The sequence below is a fragment of the Olea europaea genome, chromosome 18 (assembly GCF_002742605.1).
Source record: "Olea europaea var. sylvestris chromosome 18, O_europaea_v1, whole genome shotgun sequence".
Taxonomy (NCBI): Eukaryota; Viridiplantae; Streptophyta; class Magnoliopsida; order Lamiales; family Oleaceae; genus Olea; species Olea europaea.
In genome coordinates, this window is record NC_036254.1 from 5,819,259 (window position 1) to 5,826,641 (window position 7,383).

Genomic DNA, 7,383 nt, shown 5'->3' on the forward strand with positions numbered 1-7,383 from the left:
TTATTTTTAGTTGCTTCTAACTATATCTATATCAACTTATCTATTGAAATAAACAATTAATGGAAACAACAAATCTTGAAGTATTACCAAATCACGAAAGACACTAGAATTCTAAATTCACCTTTTTAATCTACTTTAATCCTTAAATTTTTATCTACGATCCAAGTATTTATAGATGAGAAGAGACAAAATGCAAGATAAAATTAGAATATCGCAAAAAGTTACAATGCTTAGAAGTATCTCCATCTCTTTTTTTTTTTTAGTATTGTTTATTATCATAGGATAATTTACACCAAATTTCTCGAAAGCATATTAAATTACACACGTGTTCCAATGGTGATCAAGCATAAAAATGGAATAAGGAAATAATAAATAATCTACAACCACAAGAAATTAACTAAAAATGAATAATTAATTAATTAAAGAGTTAGCAATGTTCATCTTTAATCCTAGCCTCGAGAGGTTTAACCTAGGGCTGTAAGCAAAAATCGTCAAATTGGAAAATTAAATCGAAATCGCATTTTAGAAATTGTCGATTTGGTGCCACATTAACCTGATCAATGAAATGATTTTGAACTAAACCAAACCGATCAAAATGGTTTGATTTAGGTTTAAGAATTTTAATTGCGGTTTAAAATTAAACTAGACCGGGGAAAAAATATAAAAAAATGAAAAAATAATTTTTTTTTAAAAATTCATCCAAATATGTAAAATTCAATAGTTTTATCATTTGTGGGCATTTTTGTCAATTTCTAATTTTATAATACAGATATATTATTATTATCCAATAATCCTAATTTATGTCTAATAATTTCAAGACTAATATAATCTATCAAAAACCCCATTCCTCTTCAAAATTCAGATAAACTCTAACCGACACCCAACACGGTTTTGAGTCACGGACACTATACACATCTTTTTCAGATTTTTCACACCTCTTCAAAATTGAATTGAAATCCATTATACAAAATTGGAGACAAAGAGATCCTAGACGTTCGGTGATAATATTTGCTACAAATAAAGTTTCAAATCAATAATTTTTTCGGAGTAAACTAAGGTAAGAATCTGAAATTAAATGCGTTTCGTAACATCATAAAAACGTAAACTTGTGTAATTGTTATGTTTATATATTATAAACAATTGCTTTATTATTGTGGTTGGTTATTCCCTTTTTCTAATCAGTATCATTTTTTCAGATATGATGATCACGAGATCTTGTTAGACATCATTATATTTTTTGGGCCTTATATCTAGTTTAGTAGACTTGTGTTGTATCGTCATTAGCCTAAAAAAAGTGAACAAAAATGAAAAAAAAATTATGTTTTAGTTTATTGTAATTTCACTTTGATTTAGTTGGTATGTAAATTTATAGTAAATATATTTAGCCCATAATTGAGCCATATTTTCCATATCATCATAATGAGAAAATTGACCATTGGAGAGGAGGTTGTGTCCTACACATGAAACAGCAGGTCAACAAAGGTGACTAAACTTGTGGGGTAACGGTCCAAATTTTCATTTTTTATTACCAAAAATTTAGTTCAAACAGGGGTTTAGTTTGTTTTAAATTTATTGCTAGTAAGATATAATATATATTGAAGTCAATGAATTAATAACATAAAATTAGATAGGCAAAATATATATATGGGGAAATCGACGGTTTAAACCAGACCAAATCGTTATGTTTAGGTTTGAGTCTTTTTCAAACCATTCAAAATGGTTTGGTTTATATTTGAATTTTTCTCAAATCAGTTTAAACGATTTGGTTTGAAAATCTGTAAAAAAAAAAAAGGTAAAATCGGACCGTTTACACCCCTAGTTTAATCTACAATGATTGGATCAAGAACACATAATTAGGTAATTAGGTAAGAATACATCATTGGGGTTTCCAAAATAATTTAAGAAAACAACAAAATAAACCTCCAATACTTGAATCTCTTCAATTGATCTCCAATGATCTTACTTCTTCTTGATTGTGCCCAAGAAAAACCAGATTATTTCTCCTTCAATGATTTTGCCTCCTACAATTTTCTATGGTATGTTTCAAAATCTTTTAACATCTCCCTTAATGTTTAGAGACTTGTACTATATACGAGATTCTTCAAAATAACATAAAATCCGACCCTTAGATACATAGATTGCCCCAAATTCACTTTCTAAAATGCACCCGAAATCTGCTTTCCAAGGGTCTCACCTAAACCCCCAAAGCGTTCAACATTCCCACCTAAGTGCTGAGGGAAAAATCAATATCTTGCAACAAGTGTGTAGGATTCACCCCATGGGTGCCTATCTGCAAAAAATGCAGTTAAGGTCATCCATCTATCAAATTTGTGCGCTTTGATCCCCAGTTCATGATCTTGGTATATGATTAGTTCCCCAGCTCAGGACTTTGTACACTTTTAGTCCCTCCAACTTTAAATTATCCCAATTAGGTCCTATAATTTCCAATTGCCTCCAAATTGGTCCTTCATCTTCTACACTATTCCACTTTGGTCCTTTAACTTGTATTTTCTTCAAATATGATCCTCCCTAGTGTTGAGAATGTTCAAGTGGGTCTTTGAATTTCTTTAAAAGTATCAATGAAATGCTAAAAATAAAAATGTAATGTATAAAAATACTGAGGATATAAGTGTGATAATGAAGAAAGATTAATGACCCTTAATATAATTAAAATGTAGGGTATTTATAAATAAAAAAATAAAAAAATGTGGCATGAATATAACTACCCTAATTAAAACTCAGTATGAAAAATGTAAATTTACAAATATGGTATGTAAATTGTAAATGCGTCCTAAAAATGGGAAATATTTTATTATGTTTAAAAAAAAAAAAAAAAAAACTAGGTAGGCCCACATTTTTTTCCCCTAATGTTTCTTTATGTTTTTCGGTTTTATGGGGATAAGATATTATCTCGAAGGAGGGCTGCATGTCCGAAAATCTTTACTTCTCCCATTCTTTATTTGGCCTCTATTTGGTAGAAATTAAAAAAAATAATAATAATAAATTTAATTTTGAATCAAAGTTAACAATTAATTTTAATCATATATTTTATGAGATCTACAACTTTTCAGTTACATATTTCATCAATTTTTATTAAAATTTGCTAAAAATCTTATTTTAATTCACATCAAAGAAGGGCTAGATAACCTTACTTCCTCCATTGGATTTCTCTATTTTTCTTTATTTTTTTATTTGACATATTACTATGACCTGAGTCCAAATATAATACATTACTCTACATATATATCTGTTTGGGAAAAAATGTGTGGTTACATATTCTTAACTAATTGGTTGACTTTCTTAATTTCATAAATTTTAGAATTGATCACTCATGTCCGATATGAGCTTGATGTCACCATATTAAATAGATGGAATAGTTGAAATTATGTTTGGCCTTTTCGTTTGAAATTATCCATGATAGAAATTGAATCCAGAAAAATCCATGATAAATTACTCATCAGTTTGAACAAAAAAAAAAAAAAAAACAAGGACGAATTGGGAGAGGATAGCACTAGGTTGTAGTCCAGTGCCATCCAGCCCATGTCCAATAAAATAAATAAAAATGTTTTAAATATGAAAACAATACATAACTCCTATATATGAGAATCACATTTCAAAACTAATAAACCATTCTGATTATTTCAAAATTCAAGTATTAATTTCAATTAATAATATATATATATAATATAATTAATTGAAATTAATTATACCCACGCCACCACCACGCACCCATCCCACCTACTTGTAAAAAAATTTCAAAACTTGAAAACTCTTTCTAGAGATCCCATTCACCCCCAACCCTTCGTCTCCAAAATATTTTCAGAAATTAAAAACTGAAAATCACACCTCACCCCACGAAACCACTCACCCCATCCCATCCCATCCCATCCCCACCTCCATATCCCAAAAAAATTTCAGAAATTAAAAATTAAAAATTACATCCTACCTCACGGAACCATCCTATCCTACCCCATCCCACCACACCCATCCAGAAAATTTCCAAGTCACCTTACATAATCAAGTCGTTGACATGTGTTATTCGCGACTAAGTGTGAACAAATTTGTATTTAGTGTAACTGTCTGTGATCAAGTCAATTTTAACTATGACGGTATGTGATCAAGTCATATTCGGTCACAATTAAAACAGAATTTGTCACAACTTTCACAATAAATGCACACTTGACCACAAAAAGTCACCACAATCTACCACCATCACCTCCGACTTTACTACATTTACCGACCTGTGTTATTTATGACTAACTTTATCTTCAGTATGATTGTCTGTGACCATATTAGTCTAATTTGTGACTGTATGTAACCAAGTCACATGTAATCACGGTTAACATAGATATGATCACATATAGTCACAATAAAGATAGACTTGATCACACTTGATTTTCTTTACCACTACCACTACTCCCAACAACGTCAACCAAATGACAACCATCAACAAATTCTAACGACCACCATTGGCATTACTGCACCGCCGCTACCATATGAAAGATCTATTGCTCGTAGCTGCAAGCATTGGCGCTTCATTTGAACCTACAAACACTAGCCAACCACCACCTAAGCTGTCGAACTCCACACCAACATGACCACCTCAACCTCCTCTACAAACCTCGACCAACATTCAAGCCTAATTCCTTCCCAAACGCACCAAAAATCAAGCCAAACGTCAATAGCTACAGACCGTCTTTTGGGCAACACCATCTTCTACGATGCCCATGCTAGTACCACTACCATTGCTACCACCTCCATCGAAACCCACCACCTCCTCCTCTAATCCACCCACTCACCACCATAACCACGACCACATCCACATCAAATATAAATTAACACCACCACCACAACTCCTACACCACACTATACCACAAATTTACAGATTCGCACAATCGCCACGTATATTCGCCCCGCCACCACCACCATCCCCTATAGCCCGACATCGCACCACTCGCGAAGAATTCATCATACACATCTGCAAGTCTTGCAGAGATGCCTATCACGCGATGTTTGTGCTAAGCGCAACCACTAGAAGAGAATGAGTAGTGACGCTGGGAATGAGCCATCAAAAGAGAGGGAGAGGAGCCGCTAGAAGAGAATGAAAGAAAAGGGTAGAGAGAGAAGGGATAATGGAGGAGGTTTCGGGGTTTTGGGTTCGGGTGAGGTGGGGTGGCGTGGCGTGGCGTGGGTAATTTAATTTTATTATTTCAACTAATTTTATTTACCACTTGATTTTTGAATTTAAAAATAATCCTCCTTAATTATGAAAATTGATCTTTAAATGTAGATTTCTAGGTGATTTTCTCTTTAAATATAATTCATAGCCTACGAACAATCTATTTTTCCAGCCATTTTTCTCTTTAAATGTAGTCAAGTATGCATTTATTGTGAAAGTTGTGACCAAATTTTCGTTATTTATAACTGATTGTGACTTGATCACATACCATCACAATTAAGATCGACTTAATCACAAACAATCCCATTAAATACAAATTTGATCATATTCACATTGAGTAAAATTTAGTCACAATTAGTCACTGATAACACATGTCAGTGATTTGATTATATATAGTGATTTGAAAATTTTATGGATAGGCGTGGTGGGGTAAGTTAGGGTAGGATAGGATGGTTTCCGTGAGGTGGGATGTAATCTCTAATTTTTAGTTTCTGAAAAAAATTTATGAGGTGGAGGGGGTGGGCTAGGGGTGATTTCCAATTTTTAATATATGGAAATTTTTTGGGGATGTAGGGATGGGGGGGGGAGGGGTAGTCTTCAGAATGGCTGAAAAATTAGTTCTATTTTCCACAATGGCCTTTATAATAGGAAATACTATTTTACCCTTACTTTTATTATTTGCAAGATGTATCCTATATTTTTTAATTATTAGATCTTTCAGGATTATATCTTACACTTCTTCCAATTCTTCCCAATTTCTCTAAATATTCTCTGTATTTTGATAATTTTTCAAAGATTTTAGGCTGACCTTTTTCAGTTATATATCCTAGAACTATTCCATCTGAAACTTCTTCTTGTATATCTTTATGTTTAGTTATAATATCTTCTACCTTCTTTTTATTTTTCTACTAGTTCCTATGGAATCAATTCTTAGATTATGATCACAATAATAATCTATATCTCGATATATTTCTTCAAGTTTTTTTTGGGCAACAGAAAATATATTTTCAGACTTTTCAACTAATTTAAATAAAAACGAAATATCTTTCTCATCTAAATATAATCTAGGATCATTATCACTATTAGAAATGGATGTGGATGCTTGTGAAGTGTTCATCAAAATTAATCAAAGTATAAGCATGTAAGAGCGAGTAAATAACTTACAATAATCCAATAGAAGTTAACAGACTTTCCCTCCAGTATGTTCTTATAGATGTTTTGTATGTATTTAATCAATTTTTTGAATCAAGTAAAAGTTTAAAATGTTTTTTTGGAATCACTTGGATCTACAACTACTTCCGCAAGAGGCTTTTCAATTAAGGTTGTATTTCTTATTCTAGAAAACTAGTCGTGTTACCACAGACGATATCTCACAGTATTCAGAGTCTCTATTTTCACCTCTATTCAAACTCTTTTCAGAATCAAGTTCTTACATGGAATGAAATTTTAAAAGATAACTCACACACAAAGTGCTACGGTTTTGTTAGAAAACTGAATTTTTTCCCCTAAACCATTCATCAAAGACGGGTACTTTGGCATAGCTAACATCCATTCAAAATCAATATTTTGAAAATCTTTTAAAATCTCTATCTGTACTGCCGAGAAATCATGAAAAACTTAACGAAATTCTTTTATGAAAGTTTTGTTAAACATAACAAACTTCACTTTAATATTCATAAACTGAAATAGTACATACTTACAATCTATATTTACATACATTTGGTACTCACCTTATGAAGTTTAGAACTTCATAAGTGATTACCTTATTACAAGCTTTGCTATCTTCAGACTATCTAAATTTTTCCCGAATACAAGTGGTGTATACAGATTACAAAAATTTTGAGATGTGTTTCTGCAGAGTGTTTTAGAGATAAGTTGTTTCGAGATGTCTTCCCTTCTCCTCTTGCCCTCTTTTATAGAATGTTTTGAGAATCTTATCTTGACACTTGTATCCTCCTTTCTTTTGGTGGGTAGCTCAACAGTCTTATCTCCACCGATTTTTTCATTATCTTCTTGCTAGGTGGACCTCTCCTTTTGAAATTATTTGCCTTATCTTTGAATTTGTCTTCCACTTTTGACAACTGGTAGGTGAGTGATTACAATTATGGAGACTTTTTTGCATTATCTTCTGTTTTTTAGTAGCTACAGTTTTTCTTTAATAAATCTCTTTATTAAAGTAGTGATAAAAGGTCATTGTCGCTATC